General features: G+C 43.7%; 1 pseudogene; it reads left to right on the forward strand.

The window, feature by feature from the left end:
- Positions 1-20,687, forward strand: part of LOC130116880 (vacuole membrane protein 1-like) — a 118,329-nt pseudogene that overhangs the window by 21,339 nt on the left and 76,303 nt on the right.

Raw genomic sequence — 20,687 nt, forward strand, 5'->3', positions numbered from 1 at the left:
CATCAGGGAGAGTCTGCAGCCACATTTGTGCCTCGTTTTGCCCAGCGGAGCTGAACTGGAAACTGTTAAGTGTGTGTCCTCCATTCGATGTTTTGGAAAGCCAAACTCTGCTCTCAAATGTAATTTGAGATGGGTTTTTTTTTCTCCCCCCTTCTATTTATGCAGGGGCCTGGCCTAAATTGTGTTTTTTTTTCTCAAAGTATTTTATCGCCATCTAGCGAGGTCGTGTGGTACTGCAGACTGATGTCAATGAGTTCATGGAGAGGTCTAAACATAGACCTTGTCGGGAGCACTTTATAATCAAGCATACTTTATGAATTGCTTTATTGATTGTTACTAACTTTTTGTCAATTATAAATCGGTAATAAGTTGTTATAATGCATTAATAAGACTTTTTGGGTTGCCAGGTTTGGAGCCCTCATGGGTAGAAACTCCGTAGATATTCTCTCAGAAACCACGTTATTAAACAAAGATAGCCCAATTTCGCTAACAGCAATCAAACCTTAACTCTAAGCTTAGCCATTAGGGTACCTAATCTTAACCCCAAATTTAACCACTCGCTAACCTTAACCTGAACCTTAAATATAAATATAAAGTAAGCCTGATTGTAATGTGGTACCACCTTTTCTTTTGACGTTAAGGGATCCCTCTAGGATCTGCCCTCTGCCCTCAGTTATTAACCTGAATGGGTTCTAAACACAAACTGACCTTGAGTTAGTCAAGTTATGCAACGGATTTTCTGTCAGTGGGGTGTTGGACCCCTTCACAGTGATTGGGAACATTCAGTACCTTTGTAGATGAATGAGTCTTGGAGGTGTAGAGGACATAACACTACTGAGAGTAGTTTTTTTTTTTTAATGATTTATGAAAAACACCATAAAAGAGACGGAATAACACCAAATACATACTGTGCATTGGAGTACACAGAGGAGCATGCCAGAAGAATTATTGTCATAAATTTAGGGGAAACGATGATTTGAAAGGAGAAAGATCAAGTCATTATAACTCATTACAAGATGTCTCCAGGCTTTGCCATCCTATCAGAAAAGTCTGTAGAATACCAGAGGCCTTCAGATGTAAACCAGATGTTTGGAGGTTGATTTTTGTAATCTAACGTGTGTCGCCAATTAAAGACAGCAGTCAAACTATGATTGACATCTTCTGTTAACCTGCAAGGAGTACAGCAGTGAACTACAGACAGTAGGTCTTCCATGTATGTACTGACACTATATTATGTGAGACCGATGTATTGGACACCCATGTACTTATATGAGAAAATGATGGAAGTCTTACGTCCTTTCTGGTCCACCAGTAGATGAAGAACCTCATTTTGAACAGACGTGTACTGAGGGGTGCTTGCAGGAGAAGAGGGTGTTATTGACTCTATTTGAAGCTAGTCTAACGTTACGCCGTCAGCAAGTTAGTGAATATACTTTAGTTGAATTAATCAGTTTCACAACTGTGCACACTGACAAGTTCTGTAGTTGGTTAACAAACTGATCATTGCTTTTTTTTTTAATTGAGTAATTCTGTTAATTAACGCTGATGAAATATTTCAATACAGACCGAGGCTGTTACTCTTAATTTCAGCAGAGGGCGCCACAAGCCTTTCAATCTGCCAATTAGGCATGGCAAGTTTCTTGTAATATAGATTTCATACAATCATAGCAATTTGACAGTATTTGTAGTAAAACTGGAGGTGTAGAAATAAAGTTCCTTAATTTGTGTTTTATCATACAGTGTCCTTGAAAATGATAAGTCTTTGAAAATCAAAATCTAACCGAAAAACAATACAGCTTTGGGAGAAACTATTGTAGGTATTGACAGTCTATTGACCTCAGCAATACAGCTTTTTACACTGCAGTTGAATTATTTGAGGAAGTAAATTAATATGTTGGCCACTTGACAGTAATATAAAATTATCACAGTGAGAAACAGGATTAGGTGCTGTATGTCACAAAAATCTTGACCTTTGGTCTTCTGGCACTGAGCTTGGCGCTCTGTGTATGAATTCTCTTTCGCAGTATGAACAGTGTGACTAGCATTAGTGCTGTTCACTATTCAGACCCTGACAAGCTCACATACTTAGCTGAACAGTCTTTCATTTCAGAACTGACATCACACGTGCAATAGTCACATTGTAAAAGATGCAATGTTAAGCAAATCGGGTCCATCGGTCATCCATCCATCCATTATCTAGGCCGTTTATCCCAATCTGGGTCGCGGGATGCTGGAGCCTATCCCAGCAGTCATTGGGCAGCAGGCGGGGAGACACCTTGGACAAGCCACCAGGCCGTCACAGGGCCGAAACATGGTCCTTCCCATGTGCCAAGTCCACATAATAAGGAAACAAACACTTAGGCAGGCAAACTGCTGTCGTGTTAGGCTGAAACTCCCATTGCTTGATAGAAAACGAAATCCAACAAGATCTGCTTTATTATGACTACTCTTGAAGAAAAATACTCCAGTGCATCTGACAAATAATATAATTTAGTCTGATTTAATGACTTCTCGGACAACCGCCTTATTTCCTCCTCTAAAATCACCCGAGTCATTACTGGAGTGATAAATTCTTTCCAAACAGAGCTTTGAAAGTTAAGAGCTGCATTTATAAGTTATATAACTCCTTTTCTGTCTTTAAAGAGACAACGGGTAACTTTTTTTTTGGATTTCAGCAAAGTCTCTTACGTCACTGACGCAAAGACAACTGAAGCAATTTTCTCTCTCCTTTTTTCCCCTCCATAGCGTAGCAACAAGACACGTGCATTTATTTACAAGCCGTAGCTCAAAGGTCTACGTGGTCTCAGACGAGTTAAAGTAAAATTGCCGTATTTTGATATTATGTAATATTATATAATTCGGAAACAAGAAATGACGTCTGTGAAGCAGTCCCCCTACACTTGGCGGGAGGTTTTGTGTCCGGCGGCAGATGAAAACGACCTCCAGGGAACTGATCCGAACGGTGATTGTCGTTTTCCCACAGACCCCCACCACCCCCAACCCCCTTATGACCAAGTGCCACTTCCATACTGCAGTCAGAAAATCCCCAAAATATCACAATGCTGGGTTTTTTTTTTTCTTCTTCCCCATTATCATTCGGCCCTCGGCTCACTAGTAGTCCGCTGACACAAAGAGTCTGTGCTCACATGACATGCGACGCTTTCTCATCTTGTGATTGTTGTTGTTGTTGTTGTTGTTTTTTTCAATTGGACTTTCCCGAGCACCGTCACGTGCCTGTCCTCTTCCCTTTTCCTCTCAACATACTGATGCTTTTAAATGAAACTGGCTCTTCTGTTTCCCTACAGCTAGCAGCTAGCATGTGGCTGGACGATCCTCTGTTGATGCAGTGTATGATGCGGTGTATGATGCGGTGTATGCTAGAGAGCACAGTGAAGAGCAGCAAGATCAGACGTTTTATTTTGCCACCGGAAGTTCGTTTTTTTTTTTCTCCTGAAATTCACCCCCCCCTCCCTTTTTTTTTTTCTCCCCAATTGTACTTGGCCAATTACCCCACTCTTCCAAGGCCCCCCCCCGCCCCGCCCCGCCCCAGTCGCTGCTCCACCCCGTCCACTGATCCGGGGAGGGCTGCAGACTACCACATGCCACCTCCGATCCATGTGGAGTCACCAGCTGCTTCTTTTCACCTGACAGTGAGGAGTTTCGCCAGGGGGACGTAGCACGTGGGAGGATCACACTGTTCCTCCTCCCTCTGGAACAGGCGCCCCGACCGACCAGGACACATACCCACATCCGGCTTCCCACCCGCAGACACGGCCAATTGTGTCCACAGGGACGCCCGACTAAGCCGGAGGTAACACAGGGATTTGAACCGGCAATCCCTGTGTTGGTAGACAGCGGAATAGACCGCCACACTACCTGGACAACCCCTGAAATTAATTTTTATCACGGAAGATGCAAGAAGAAAACATACAAAAGAAAGAGAAAACAGAGGCTGGTGAGACAGAGACTAAGATCAGCAGACTACAGTGCATTTGCCATAACACGATACAAAACGTGTTCACACGGCCATACACAATCTGTAAAAAACCTGTTCACACAGCCATACACAATCTGTAAAAACAGTTTGTTGGGGTTATGGATGTTCCTGTGTTTATTGGCGTACGTGAACGTGTCGGTAAAGTCCGTCTGAGTCGGTACACACTGGATGTGTACAAACTGGTGTTTTGGCAGTACTACGGGGCCACCAGTAGCAGGAGGGAGAGAGCCACCGGTGTCTGCACCGTTTCTGGTCAATGAGAAAGAAGGGAATGCTGAAGAGGAATTTGCAGCTTCCCCATTTGGTGACACGGACCATTGCTGCCCCTCCCGTGTCTCCTCTCTTGTGTTTGCACCTCATCAGGATTGTGGGAGGCCATCGAACAGAGACACGGAGACAGGACTGGTTATTGGAGAAAGATAAAACTCTCAAACAAATTCACAGTTGGGGGGGGGGCAGGTTTCCTGGCACATCATCAAGTGTATTTTATCCAGCTACTCTGAGGGAGGGGCGGTGGGTGGGTATCATTATACCAGCCCTAAAAAAACAAACAAACAATAAAATTGTGCAGGAACACCGCGGGGATTTGATTTCAACAAAGGATGGAAAGATTCGGGTCACTACAAGCATACACACACACACACACACACACACATCTGTCATCAGTGTTGATATTGACGACTACATGAATGAGTCTGAATGGCTTTTAATCCGCGCTCAAGTTTTCAAGAGTTTGTTTTGTTTTCTAGTGCCGCCGATCCCCATAAATCCACGTTATCGCTGGGAATGGGGGCGAGCGACGAGTGTGACTCTCAAAGGCCGGGGCGAATGCTGCAGATATTTTCAAAGAGAGCTCATCTGAGTCATTAAATTACTTTCAGTAATGGGCTGTTGCCATTAAGTCGTTATGGGCAGCCCGAAAATTGTTGTGTTCCACGTTAAATCAACAGCAACAAAGAATTAAAGTCATCATAATTGAAGCCGTGCACGTTGCTGTTTACATAAAAGCAAGCAGGGCAGCCCCCCCCCTCCCTCTTTCTCTCCCTCGCTCTCGCTGTCTGTGTCTGTATCTCTCCACCAGCTTTCAGATGTCTCATAACAGAAAGGTGTGCATGCCGCCTCTTTCTGTCATCCCACGTCTGTTAGCTGCAGAAAATTAACTTCGTCTCGGAGGAGGATTAGACAAAGGTCGAACTCTGTGTTTAAGTTGTTGTTTTTTTCAAAGATCCCTGATTTACTGCCCCTTGTCTTTCCAAACATAGAAGCGGTAGCCGATCTAAATAAAGCAACATTCTGTAGTTTTCTACATCCAGCTTCTTTTAGGATGGCTAAATTACAGGTTGCAGAGGAGGTCGGTGCAGCATATACAGATTTTCCCCAACAACCCCTCTGAAATTAAGTTTTGCCTGTTGGCAATTACCAGCAGCACAGCTTTAATTAGTGCCAACTATTGCTGTGAGCACCCAGTAGGTTCAGGAGTATGGGCTCCACATTATCCCATCGCTCCTGGATTACTGTTACTATCAGATACAGGGCATTCCAACACACACACACACTCTCTCTGCTGTTCCAAAGCGTAAAGGTCACTTGCACAGATTTCATTATATTTGTACAGTGAAAATCACCCACTCATTCACGTGCATAGGAGTCTATTGTGTAGCGAGGTCAGTGACATGGCTGATCCATTAGCCATCCAACCCTCTTGTTTGAGACAGCCCACACACACACACACACACACACACACACACACAGCAACCTGAGTCTCACTGTCTGAGCTGTGACTCACAGTCATGTCTCTTCATCTACCACCAGTGTGTGTGTGTGTGTGTGTGTGGTCAATGTATGCTTTCTGTGTCAAATGAGAAAGGGGCATCAGAAGGGTGTCATCTCAGACTGAGAATTGATGCCTTGTACGTTGCCTGGAACGTGGGTGATGCATCAGGATCGAGTTCAGTGGCCCCTTTTGAAAAGCTGAAAAGCGTCTGTTGACTCATCGCCAGCTCGGCTGTAACAGATCCCCCCCTCTTTAACTTCAGCACCTCTTAAATTCAATTCTTAGCCATTCATTTTTAACTACATCGAGATAGGGTGTCAGACTGCTGTTTGACCCTCCACTGGCCCGGCATGACTTACATATCACAAAAATAACGTTAGCAACGGTTAGGTAGTGCTGCCGCCGCTCACAAGGTTCAGCTTTCAAAACAGAATGCCTCCAACGGATGTCTCCTTTGACAAAAACCAAAGAGGCCACAATTGTTTCCATTCACGATTTTTGTTTTAAATTCATTCATTCTCTTCCTCATAAGGTCGGAGGTACAGGTCTGCCAAGAACGCCTGGCAACTTACTCATCACTCCCATCCTCAGTACAAGACGTACGCCAGAGAGATTTGTGTGTTTGGATGGGCGGGTTGGTGGGTGCATATTTGCATTTCTGTGTTTCTGTGTTCCCAGTAACCACTTAGACTTAACTGTCGCACCTCAGCCATCTTAGGCATGCGTCTGTCTGTCTGTGTCCTGGAGGCCCTGGAAGCTTTATACCAAGTACAACCGCTCACCGATCATGACACCGTCCTATGCTTATGCACACACACACACACACACACACACACACACACACACACACACACACACACAAGAAGAAAATCCTTGACCAAATTGGGCTTAGTGTGTAGCCAGGCTGGAATAGCACCGCTCAACCTTGCCACAGCAAGCCAAGCCAAGCCAAGCCAAACCAGACCAAACCAGACTGAAGCTGGCAGACTTTAACATGAGGAACATTTGCAGGTCCTGGCCTAAACACACTGCATTACTAGTGGACACTTGTGTGGTCAGACTGTCAATATATAGAATTAATTTGCCATTGGAAATTTGCCATTGTGCAAAAAATTTGCCCTCTTCCACAAGGTCAGTGGTTGTGTCAGGAAGGGCATCCCATGTAAAATTTTGCCAAATAATTTTGCGGATTGACAAGACCGCCATTGGTGCTGTGCCGTCACAGGGCACCGATGGAAACTATCAAATGCACTGTGGCGACCCCTGGGAAATGGGGACCAAGCCAAAAGAAGAAGAAGAAAAATTTGCCATTGGCGCTTGTTGACTTTGCAGGTGTTCATATTTTTTGAAGTCAGCATATGAAATGAGATTATTCTTTTAAAATTCATCCAAAATGTTTCGCCACACTGGCTTATTCCTGCTGTTCAAGAGCAAACTTCATGATCTGGACTGTCAGACACATGCTGAGATGCAATTTACCACTGGAGTGTAACCACCTATGTTATTATGTTACACTGGAGAAATCATTTTATAATAATACATTATAATATACAATGCGTAATATTTTAGTGTTGCACTACTTTCAAGTAGTAGCCCTTAAATGCACAAGTTTGACAAATGACAAGAGAGTATAGCAGCATTCACTCAACGTATTTCTTCAGTCAAAGCCAAATTCATACAAAATAGAAATAATTGTTTTAAAGTAATCACAGAATTTTATTTTTTGCATCAAGCACATTTAATGTTGCATTTTGCTTGATGGTGTTACACTCGCAGCTTGATAATGAACAAAATGAACTCATTCACTCTGTCAGGTTAAAACCAAGCCAGTATACTTCTGTTGAATTAATCCAAATTAGCATCGTTAAATCTTTGCAAATGAGTTGCTTACCAAAAGAATTGCACTACATGTGACTGATACACTCGCAGAAATTACTACAATTTTACGGTAAACCATTAAAATATTTAAACTGAACAAGTAATACAGAGAAACTGTAATTTACCATCCATCATATCGTGGAAATTTCACACAAATTGTCTCTTTTAACTTCGGGGATAACCCAAAGTGTGTGTCGATTTGAAGAAGGCATGTAATTCACTTCTCTCTCTGTCTGTCTCTCTTTCTCTCAACCAAATTCCTCTGGGGGGGGGGGGGTGACAGAACATATGTGTCTATCTGCTCATTTGGGAGTGGTTTGTGATGATGACATATGGAGAGGCCACAAGGATAAATCACTGGGATCAGCCTCTCCAACTTCCATCATCCACAGTCACCGACCCCCTGCAAGGCCTGCTCTGGGGTTTGGGTGTGCGTGTGTGTGTGTGTACACACATGTGTCCATTACCACCCACTTCTAAACATCCCCCTCCATTTCTCTCCCACAATGGAACCCGATCTAATGTTCCTTCTACCTCCCTTGGAGATCCTGACCGAGGCTTCATTATAAAGACGTAACTTTTAAGTGATGCCCCCCCCCTTTCATATTCTAGCTATATCCCAGTCTGAGCAGCGGTTAACAGGTTATGTTGGTGACCATAATTTGATGTATTTATACGGCAGCCGGCAACCACATGGACCCGTTAATGACTAGACCGTCATGTGGCAGTGGTCACTTAGCACGAGTCAGTTTATGGTCAGCCATTACGGTCCGGTTTGGGGCTTTGGAGGCCTCTCGTTTTGCCACCATGAGAGTAAGATGGCGAGTCCACACCGTGGCTATGGTGTTGAGGACGATACTCATACCAATTAATAAACTTCTTTTTTTTAATCTTGTTTTCAGGTTTTGGAAAACTCAAAAAACACAACCAACAGTAATAAAAGGCAAAACTCTTGATGACAACATCACTTGCTGTTTCATGAACTTGCATACATGAAATGAAGCAAAATATCGTTTCTTCCAGCCCACAGCAGTGCAACACAAATACAAAAACACATCTAAAAAACTACATGAACACATGTATATCAATATATGCCACTGTCTCCAAACCATATAACATAGCTGGTCTCACAACCATCTTGTAAACCTTCCCTTTAACACTTGCTGGTACCCTTCTGTCACAAATCACGCCTGACACTCTTCTCCACCCACTCCTCCCTGCCTGCACTCTCTTCTTCACCTCTCTTCTGCACTTTCCGCTACTTTGGACAGTTGACCCCAAGTATTTAAACTCATACATCTTCACCACCTCTACTCCTTGCATCCTCACCATTCCGCTGTCCTCCCTCTCATTCTTGCATAAGTATTCCGTCTTGCTCCTACTGACTTTCATTCCTCTTCTCTCCAGTGCATACCTCCACCTCTCCAGGCTCTCCTCAACCTGCACTCTACTCTCGCTACAGATCACAATGTCATCCGGGAACATCGTAGTCCACGGAGATTCCTGCCTGATCTCGTCCATCAATCTGTCCATCACCATTGCAAACAAGAAAGGGCTCAGAGCCGATCCTTGATGTAATCCCACCTCCACCTTGAACCCATCTGTCACTCCAACCACACACCTCACCACCGTCACACTTCCCTCATACATATCCTGCACCACTCCTACATACTTCTCTGTCACGCTTGACTTCCTCATGCAACACCACACCTCTTCTCTCGGCACCCTGTCATATGCTTTCTCTAAATCCACAGACACAATGTAACTCCTTCTGGCCTTCTCTATACTTCTGCAACATTCTTAAAGCAAACATCACACCTGTGGTGCTCTTTTGTAGCATGAAACCATACTGCTGCTTGCTAATCATCACCTCTCCTCTTAACCTAGCTTCTGTTACTCTTTCCCATATCTTCATGCTGTGGCTGATCAACTTTATACCTCTGTAGTTGCTACAGTTCTGCACATCCTCCTTATTCTTGAAAATCGGTACCAGTATACTTCTCCACTCCTCAAGTATCCTCTCACTTTCATTAAACGATCGAGTTAAAAACGCTCGATGGTGTTTTAAGCCCCCAACGTACTCTTCTAGGCAGCACTGCATGGAAGGCACTCCCTGCCCCCAACAGTTTCATCCAATCAAAATGTTTTTTTTAAAAAAAAAAAGACATATGCTTTGAAATATAGCCAACACTAGCTGCTAGGGATTTTCTTTGCTGAACGGACACCTCAGCTAGCTAGCTAACTGTAAACAGATTGCAATGGTAGATTTTAGCTAACTATTTTAAGCCAAGGTTAGCTCAAATGCAGTCAATCTGTTCAAATAGCTGGCAGTGGTGAGCATTCAGTTTATGTTGGCATGTACTACTTTTAAACTTATCCGTGCAGGACAGAGTTTACTTAGTAATGGGCTAGCAGTTAGTGCTAGCTAAGTTCCAGGCAGCCAATTCATTTTTTGGGTGGTTATGAGAGCGACTGAGTAGTGCTATTGCTATGTAGTTAGGCATTAACCTATGTCTCCCAGTCTGCTTATTTAAACAACTACGAGACAACCTAGTTTTAAGTGAGCTGCACAAAGGCATGGTTGAGTGGGTGTCTTTCCAAAACCCCTTTAGGCATCCAGTTGTTGCTAGTTAAGTTGTAAGACATCTAGACATAGCAGCTAAGTAAGTTAAAGCAAAACTGTCGCCAAAATGCAATCTAGGGTCTTTTTGGGAATGTACACGAGTCAAACTTTCGTTTAAAAGGATATTTACGTCAAACGCTGCACTTTTAAGATTGACGTTTGTTTGAGTTGAACTCCTTCACTGCAGAAGGAGGGGAAAAGTTGAAATCTAGCGCCAGTGCTGTGATTGGCTGAAACTGTAGGGGGCGGGGAGTGCCTTCATGCATCGCTGCCTTGAAGAGTACGTTGGGGGCTTAAATCACCATCGAGCGTTAAAAACTCCACTGCCATGTCTCCTAAACATCTCCATGCCTCCACAGGTTTGTCATCTGGACCAACTGCCTTTCCACTCTTCATCTTCTTCATAGCTGCCCTCACTTCCTCCTTGCTAATCCACCGTACTTCCTGATTCACTGTCCCCACATCATCCAACCTTCTCTCGCTCTCATTTTCTTCATTCATCAGCCCCTCAAAGTATTCCTTCCACCTTCTCAACACACTCTCCTCGCTTGTCAGCTCATTTCCATCTCTATCCTTGATCGCCCTAACCTGCTGCACATCCTTCCCAGCTCGGTTCCTCTAGCCTATCGGTACAAGTCCTTTTCTCCTTCCTTAGCGTCTAACCTGTCATAAAACTCACCATACGCCTTTGCCACCTCTCACTTCGCTTTACGCTGCATCTCCTTGTACTCCTGTCTGCTTTCTTCATCTCTCTGACTATCCCAATTCTTCTTTGCCAGCCTCTTTCTCTGTATACTTTGCTGTACTTCCTCATTCCACCACCAAGTCTCCTTGTCTTCCTTCCTCTTTCCAGATGACACACCAAGTACTTCCAAACTGTCTCCCTCAATATTTTTTCAGTGGTTGCCCAGCCGTCCGGCAACTCTTACTACCACCCAGTGTCTGTCTTAACACCTCCCTGAACTACACATAACAGTCTTCCTTCTTCAACTTCCGCCATTTGATCCTTGGCTCTGCCGTCACTCTTTTCCTCTTCTTGGTCTCCAATGTCATCCTACAGACAGACCACCATCCGATGCTGCCTAGCTACGTTCTCCCCTGTCACCACCTTGCAGTCTCCAATCTCTTTCAGATCACGCCTCCTACGTAAGATATAGTCCACCTGTGTACACTTTCCTTCACTCTTATACGTCACCCTGTGTTCCTCCCTCTTCTTGTAATATGTATTTACCACAGCCATGTCCATCCTTTTCGCAAAATCCACCACCATCTGTCCTTCCTCATTCCTCTCCTTGACACCGTACCAATCCATCACCTCCTCATCACCTCTGTTCCCTTCACCAACATGCCCATTGAAGTCCGCTCCAATCACCACTCTCTCCTCCTTGGGTACACGCTCCACCACTTCATCTAACTCACTCCAGAATTCTTCTTTCTCTTCCATCCCACACCCAACTTCCAGAGCATGTGCGCTGATAACATTCATCATCACACCTTCGATTTCCAGCTTCATACTCATCAGTCTGTCTGACACTCTCTTCACCTCCAACACACTCTTGACATACTCTTCCTTCAGAATTACCCCTACCCCATTTCTCCCCCCATTCACACCATTGTAGAAGAGTTTGAACCCACCTCTGATGCTCCTGGCCTTACTCCCCTTCCACCTGGTCTCTTGCACACACAGTATCTTTCTTCTCTCCATCATATCAGCCGGCTCTCCACTTTACCAGTCATAGTGCCAACATTCAAAGTTCCGACTCTCACCTCTACACTCTTACACTTCCTTCTCTCCTGTTATTAATTAATGTTAATTGTTAATTAATGTTAATTGTGTATCTAAGGTATCAAAACATACTTTAATTATGTTTGCGCATATGCAAAATTGCCGTCACACCTAGCCTGTGGTCGCTCAGTGTTGTTTGTTCACAAACTCAAAAATTAACGCTGTGTCTGCAAGGTGCAATACCCACATAAACCATGGGGGCAGTATAAAGGCATTTACCGCCAGTTTATGCCCAGCGACATAGTAATATGAACATGAAAATGGGCAGAAACTGGTGCTTGCCTCTGACCGGATATACCTTTAAACCCCAAGACAGATAAAAAATACACAGATGAATATGTGAACAATGTTGCTTGAATTTCAACTCTTTTACGTCAAGCGAAATAAAAATTAAATTTAGGGGGTGTCCGGGTGGCATGGCGGTCTATTCCATTGCCTACCAACACGGGGATTGCCGGTTCGAATCCCCGTGTTACCTCTGGCTTGGCACATGGTCTTGGCACGAAGACCGTGGCACTCCGGTCCGGCCGAAGGAGAAGTGGGCTCAGGGACCATTGAGCCAGTCGCCGAGCAGCTGCTGCTCAACAGGCTCAGAGCGCTGGTGCAGCATTGGAGTGCTGTTACTGCCAGTGGCAAGAGGAACTGGGCCAGATGATGGTGGCAGCCGTCCAGACCGTCAGCAATGAGGAGAGCTGGTTTCCGTGGACCACACAGCAACTGACAGAGCAGCAGGAGGCAGACGTGGCCCTTGGTGAGGGGCTGGCAGGAGATGGGGTGGTGCCCCGGGTGGACAAAGGTGTCAGTGCTGGGGCCTGAGGTGAAGACCTACTACTCTCAATGGGGCAACTTTGAGCTACATGATGGATTGGTGTACCGGAGGGGTGCAGCTATTGGTGCCCCGTGTGTTGCATCCCCGGGTTCTCCAGATGGTCCATGGCTTGGTGGGGGGGGCACTGCAGGAACACCCAAGACCCTCCACTGCTTCAGGGGGCAGTTCTACCGGCCTTGCTGTCAGTGAGACATGGAGCTGCATATGCACTGCTGCGACTCCTGCAACTGCCGGGCCCAGGCCGGCTCCAGAGCGCGGCAGAATAGGGCCCATGACATGCAATTCTTTGGGCGGTCTGTTCACCAGCAGGGACACCCTGGACTTTTGGGGGACTATGTATTGGGTGATGGGGTCGTTGGGAACAACTGACTCCTCAGGTGGGGGCTATGTAGCGACCAGGGGAGGCAGGCGCTCTGACTGTTGGTGGTTCTGCACTGGGGGAGCACAATGGCCGATGGGACTGTTAGTGTTAGTTAAAATTGTGTTTTAATGATGTTGTGTTCATGTTGTGGTTATTGTTGTGTTGTTTGTCTAGAGATTCGACTCAGACTAAGTAGAAGACCGTTTACTGACTGGCTGACTGACTGACTGTAGGACTATGACTTGGACTAATATCCCCGGTAGTGACCTCGGGGGAGAAATCATTGTGTAGTCTGAATGGGGCACGAGAGTTGTGATTAAAAAGAGATCTCTGTCTCTCAACTCATTCTTCCATGCCGGCTCGCCAAGATATTGACTATCCATCTGCAAGTGATTTTATCAAGAATATCTTGAGTGATTGATAAACTTACAGTAAAAGCAATTTTTTCCCCCTAAATCAACAGGTTTGCTTAGATTGGCAAACAACTCTTTTTTTTTTTCCTTGAGGCAAATTTGTAATTTGTGATGTTGGGCTATACAAATAAAATTGACTTGACTTGTTTATATAAAAACAAAACAGAGCTTTTGACTGGAGGGGCAAAATGTGGCCCAGATAATGTGCATTACATAAGATTTGGTCGACATTTATTTTTATGATTGTATTATTTTTAGTGTTAAAGGCTATTCAACAAGTTTATAAGCTATTCACAGCCACAGCCAATATTTGCTTTTGAAATTTGCGAATATATATTGATAATCATTGGGAATTTTTTTTCTGATTTTTGATACTTGAAAACAAGCCCTGGATCAATGACAGGCTCAATAAACTGCTGTAGCGTCGTATTAGCTTTGGCTAAACAGTGCCGTTTTTTTTTTTTGCATTGTTCAAGGATTGTGGGTTTTTCTTAACTGCATTTACCTCTAGAGCGTAGCCTGGAGATGTGTGTCCAATATGAAGAGAGGGATGAATAAGTGAAAATGAAACCTACCCACGCACTTTATTAGTGAGTTTGAAATAATGAGAGCCTCTAAAAATGCCAGACTGTTGCTTTCATGCCACAGTTAGACTCAGCTGATACACACCAAGGGAAGGTTAATGTGTGTCACGCATTTGGCAGTTACAGAGGATTATCCTAGTGGGGCTGAACCATGGATGTATTTTTTTTTAAATACCTTTATTATATGAACAAAAGGAACAAAATCTGGTCATAACAATAACAAAATTAGCAAATAGTACAAACCAGACTGAGCTGTTACAGATTTTTTGGTATTTCACAAAACTAAAAAATAAGGAAAAAAAAATAAAAAGACAGAAGGCGGTCTAATCACAAATCAATATATCTATGTTTTTGTAAATGTGCAAAGCCTGTTTGGTTTGTATATATTTCAGTGCTTTCTTAAAATTTATTAATTCATTCATGAAGACTAAGAATAGTGGCCTGGCCTCAATAAATCTAGATCTATGGATAAATTGTTTAGCCATAATAATCAGGCTATTGTACAACATATCCGTATTTTTAATTCTCCATTATAACTCCAAATTTAATATCCTTAAACTCTAAATTGGGCAAATGAAAGTCCCTTTCAGATATCCAATTTTGAAATAATTCCCAGAAGGCTCTAGTATAATTACAAGTAAAAAAAAAAAAAAAAAAAACAAATGTTCTGATGTTTCGTTAACAGAATCACAAAACATACAATTGTTTTTTTCAATGTTAAATCTTTGTCTCAGAAACTCATTACAATGATAAATATCATGTATCATTTTAAAATGAGTTTCTTTCACTTTTGGTGAAATAGGGAGAGTGGGGTATCTGGTTCTAATTCTGCCTATAATCTCTGTAGGATAATTTTTTAATAGATTTTTTCTTTTTAATGGTAGAGGAAAGAGTATGGCGGTAAGGGCACCCCTTACAATTTTGTTTGTGCATTTTTTTCCCCATAAAATCGAGATTGTCAATGTAAAGTGAAGGCATCTGTGGTACTAACACGTCATAAGGCAACATTCCTTTTATCATATCCACCATTACTTGTGGGATTGCCTTGATAACCACTGAGTATTGTTTTTTGTACACGTCACACTGAATTTATCAATGAATTCATTGTACCCTAGAAGGTTTCCTCTTGAATCCATCAAATGTAAAATAGACCAAATACCTCTCTCCACCCAATCATAATAACATAGAAATTTTATTTTAAACAAGATACATCTGTTATTCTCGTTCAGAGAGCTATGTGGAGTGAAATTGCGCCTATAAACCAGTTTCCAAAAGAGAGCCTGCTGATTAAATCTAGTTAGCTTAATATGTAGTTTAGCAATACAGAAATCACATTTTAACAGAAAATCTATCCCACCGCACTCACTAAATATTTAAGAAGGAATATTAAATCAGAATCCATTATTATTTTATGAATTGTTGTAACCATTTTAGTTTTATCATTCCATTCATTGCCTTATAGTCAATCACATTTAAGCCCCTTTCTTCTAACGATTTTACCACATCCCCTTTTCTAATTTAATGAAAAATGTAACGAAATTTAATGAAAAATTTTCTGGCACAGGATACAAATCCTCTACATCAGACTCGACAAATGAAAACAAACAACCATACAAAAAAGAACCACAGTATAGTTATTAAAATCACAATAATCTCACAAATAAATCACATGAATACAATAGTCTCTCAAATACATTAGTCTCACAAATAATCATAGTCACACAATACTCACAATGATCACAACTCAGTTTTATAATTATATAAAAAGTCCTTTGTTGACCAAAATTGATCTAATCTATTTTTAAAAGAATTAACTGAAGGATTATATTAACAGCTAATATAATGTTTGTTTTTTTCCAAATAAACTCGAAATTTGTTGGATTAATTGATTTAATTGTCAGGAATGGCTAATGAAAAAGCTGGGTACATAATTCTAAATAATGTTTCGATTTTAGTAATCAAAATACATCCGAAGATTGATAAATTCCTCTGTAACCAAGAATTGAGTATAGATTTAATTTTTTTTATAAGTCTCAATATTTAGTTCATCTCTAGCTTTACAATCTTTAGTTATAACCATGGATGTATTATAGTAGAACTGGATACTGGATCTCAAAATGGCGCCTGTTCGTTCCTATGAGAATGGCTCGCCTGGTGCATATGGCGAAAAAAAGTTCTAGCTGGTTGTGGCTAGATGGGGTACAGCCACGGACGGAAGGAAGTGACGCAAAGTCTCGCCGGGCGTATTTCGTTGCTATGGCGCTAGCTAGCCTAGTTTCCCTTCGCGTAGATCTTTTGAGGGGATTTAAAATATATATATATATATATATATATGAGGAGGACACACCGATGAAATTCGTTGTTTAGACAAAAGACAAGGCTTTTGGACGGGTGAGTTTTCACAGCTAGCTAACGTTAATTATCTAGCTAGTTAGCATAGCTATCGATAGCTTAGCTAACGTTACAAATGTGCCGTTATGTTAGCTAGCCATTTGAAGTGGATTTGTAAGATATATGTTAGCTAGCTACATCACACGGTTCATGATTTCATTTTACAAAGGTACGCTACGTAGCCAGCTAGCGATCTGCTTGAACCTATGTAGGTAACTGTTAATGCTAACTATACAGACTGGCCATGCATGCTGAGGAAAATGTGGAGGATGGTAAGTTATGTAATGTAGGTGCGTCCGGGTGGCGTAGCGGTCTATTCTGTTGCCTACCAGCACGGGATCGCCGGGTCGAATCCCAGCGTTACCTCCGGCTTGGTCGGGCGTCTCTACGGACACAGTTGGCCGTGTCTGTAGGTGGGAAGTCGGATGTGGCTATTTGTCCTGGTCACTGCACTAGCGCCGCCTCTGGTCGGTCGGGGCGTCCCCCCCGGTTCGACAGAGAGGGGGTGGAGCAGCGACCGGGACGGCTCAAAAAGAGCGGGGTAATTGGCCTGATACACTTGGGGAGAAAATTTGGGGGGGGGGGGGGGTTATGTAATGTTAGCTAACGTTAGCTAGCTAATATGATGATGACATCAGGCCACTGATTTACTCTAGTTAACTCACAATTACCAGTTTTTATTAAGTGAAGTTGTAGTTATTTTAAGGGAAACTCATTCATCCGACTCATCATTCGTCTGGCTTTAAAAACCGAAGTCGGGGCGTCCGGGTAGCGTAGCGGGCTATTCCGTTGCCTACCAACACGGGTTCTCCGGTTCGAATCCCCGTGCTACCACCGGCTTGGTCGGGCGTCTCTACAGACAAGACTTGGCCGTGTCTGCAGGAGGGAAGCCGGATGTGGGTATGTGTCCTGGTCGCTGCCCTAGCACCTCATCGGGTCGGTCGGGGCGCCTGTTCAGGGGTGAGGGGGAACTCGGGGGAATAGCGTGATCCTCCCACGAGCTACATCCCCCTGGTGAAACTCCTCACTGTCAGGTGAAAAGAGGCTGGCGACTCCACATGTATCGGAGGGGATGTGGTAGTCTGCAGCTCTCCCCGCATCGGCAGAGGGGGCGGAGCAGCGACCGGGACGGCTGGGAAGAGTGGGGTAATTGGCCGGATACAATTGGGGAGAAAAAGGGGGGGAAATCCCCCCCCCAAAAAAAAAAACCCAATCTCGCGGTAGCTCAGGAGGTTAGCTAGGCTAGCTATCGCCATAGCAACGAAATACGCCCGGCGAGATTTTGCGTCTCTTCCGTCCGTGGCTGTAGCCCATCTTGCCACAACCCGCTGAACATGCGCAGTAGTGTTACTCCCATCATGCCTCGAGGCTACGAGAACGAGCCAACCCGCGTCCAGGATCCGGCGCTGCACGTTCACGAATGCTATGCTAGCGGACTTCATGGATGTATATAATAACACTACTACGGACTTACTTTGGGACTTGAAACCCTGGATTTATTTATACAAACGGCAACACCAACCAACAAGTAAGATAATGTTCCTAAAAGTAAGATCGTATATAAACAGCGTTTGTTTAACCTAGCAAAGATCCTCGCTCCCGAGACACAACATGGCCGCGCGTAGAGTGCTCGTACACAGCCGTGACGTCATACAGGGAAAAAAAATCTCGGCTTTTGGAATTTTTTTTTGAAATGTTTAAAACCCCAAAGCTTAAAAATATACAATACAAAGAGTAATAATTGACAATGCTTATAGCTGCAGGTGTCCTGTCAACAGTTATACAGGCGTCTCTTTTACAGTGGCGGTCTATGGGGGAAATGCTCTTTGGGCCACAGGGGATTTTTCGCTGCAATACCGCGAGTGACCACTGGACTCAAATTGGCTGCGGGGCTGAGCGGCAGCGCCGTATCCAGTTCTACTCTAATACATCCATGGGCTGAACACTGATACAACTAGTTGTCAATCTGCAGACATGCCAACCTGCACGCATTTTGACATCAAAGTACGCTGGTTACGATTTGTCTCGCTAAAAGCTGGTGACGCCTTGTGAGTATGAGTGTGCAGTACTCAAGTTGACCAACAGGCGTCTAGCCTGCCGAAAAGGAAGTAGAAGAACAGTTCGACCGATCATAGCGCCAAACGGGGATCCCTGACAAACGCGTGTCCTTTAAAGAGACAGTAGCTAGGATGCGCAAATCGACAGCAACCCTCTTGACCTTGATTTGAACCTTCTCGCTCACCGCTCCGGCTGGCTCGCTGACGACCAGTCTTTGAGCTCCTTTGCAAAGGTAAACGGACTGGGGGGGTGGAAAGCTAAGATTGTGAATGGAGTTAAGTTAACATTAGCCTTACGTTACGTATGTATTAGCAAGCTAGTTTGCTTGTTCACCGGTCTTTTAAGTGAGTTATCTGTGTGTCGCAGGTGGTTAAACATGCTGTTTCATAGTATTAATAATACTAATTATTGCAGCCAAATCTTGCTGATATGCTAAGTTCTCTTGTGACCAGAAACACCATTATGGCTGCCAAAGACAGTGTGTGTAACATGGAGAGTTTCAGTGTCGCCTTGCTTAGAAAAGCCAAGTCGGCCACTTGTGAAGCCAAGCTGTGGAATGCAAGTGCAACTAAAACCTGAACTCTGTGTTAGTGTCAGCTAAGTTCATTCATTCATTCATCTTCAGCTGCTTCTCCGTCGTTGGGTTGCGGTGGCAGCAAGCTAAGTAGGGCACTCCAGATGTCCCTCTCCCCAGCAAGGCCCTCCAGTGTCAACTAAGTAAAACGGACAAACTGAAACCCATGTGTCAGATGGATGTTGAAAGTGGGGTGGAGGGTGTCAAAATGGTGCAACAGAATATTATTTGGTTTTTCAAACTGAGAAAAACCTGTTTCTTTTATTGTGCTGCTGTTAGTTTGCCTATTTATTGTTTGGTTTATTTATTCATTAAACCTTTTATGAATAAATAAAAGGCAGGGGTCTCCATAGACTATGATGTTTGCGGATGGCATTGTGATCTGTAGCAAGAGTAGGGTGCAGGTTGAGGAGATTCTGGAGAGGTGGAGGTATGCACTGGAGAGAAGAGGAATGAAAGTCAGTAGGAGCAAGACGGAATACATGTGTGATTGAGAAGGAGGACAGTGGAGTGGAGGTGACGAAGGCATACGAGTTTAAATACGTGTGATCCACTGTCCAAAGTAATGGGGAGTGCGGAAGAGAGGTGAAGAAGAGAGTGCAGGCAGGCTGGAGTGGGTGGAGAAGAGTGTCAGGAGTGATTTGCGACAGAAGGGTACCAGCAAGAGTTAAAGGGAAGGTTTACAAGATGGAAGTGAGACCAGCTATGTTGTATGGTTTGGAGACAGTGGAGCTGGAGGTGGCAGAGTTTAAGATGCTAAGATTTTCACTGGGAGTGATGAAGAAGGACAGGATTAAGAACGAGTATATTAGAGGGACAGCTCAGGTTGGACGGTTTGGAGACAAAGCAAGTGGGGCAAGGTTGAGATGGTTTGGGCATGTGTGGAGGAGAGACGCTGGGTATATTGGGAGAGGGATGCTGAATATGGAGCTGCCAGGGAAGAGGAGAAGAGGAAGGCCAAAGAGAAGATGCAGAGGCCTTCCTCTGTGGTGTGACAGAGGAAGATGCAGAGGACAGGAAGAGATGGAAACAGATGAGCCACTGTGGCGACCCCTAACGGGAACAGCCGAAAGTAGCAGTTTTTACTGCCAGACTTTATACATTAAGCTACTGTATTTTCAGGTGCATGCTCAATTAAAAAAAATTTCTCTCAAGGTCATATTTACGGTTCGAATTTAATTAAACCTTTTCCTGCCAGAGTTCATATTGAGCTATTGTAAATGGTTCAGTTTTTATTTCCAGGTACACACTCGGTTTGAATTTAGATTCCTGAAATTAATAAGTGAGTTGGCTGTCCAAAATGTACGATGTGTTATGTCTGAATTACACATGGCCACACACATGTACATGAGCCGAACATTTTTTTGGCATAAGGTGGTACTCCAAGACTTTCTTCAAGGATGGCAGGTCTGCGATCTG

Source organism: Lampris incognitus, chromosome 8, assembly GCF_029633865.1.
Source record: "Lampris incognitus isolate fLamInc1 chromosome 8, fLamInc1.hap2, whole genome shotgun sequence".
In the NCBI taxonomy this organism is placed as follows: Eukaryota; Metazoa; Chordata; class Actinopteri; order Lampriformes; family Lampridae; genus Lampris; species Lampris incognitus.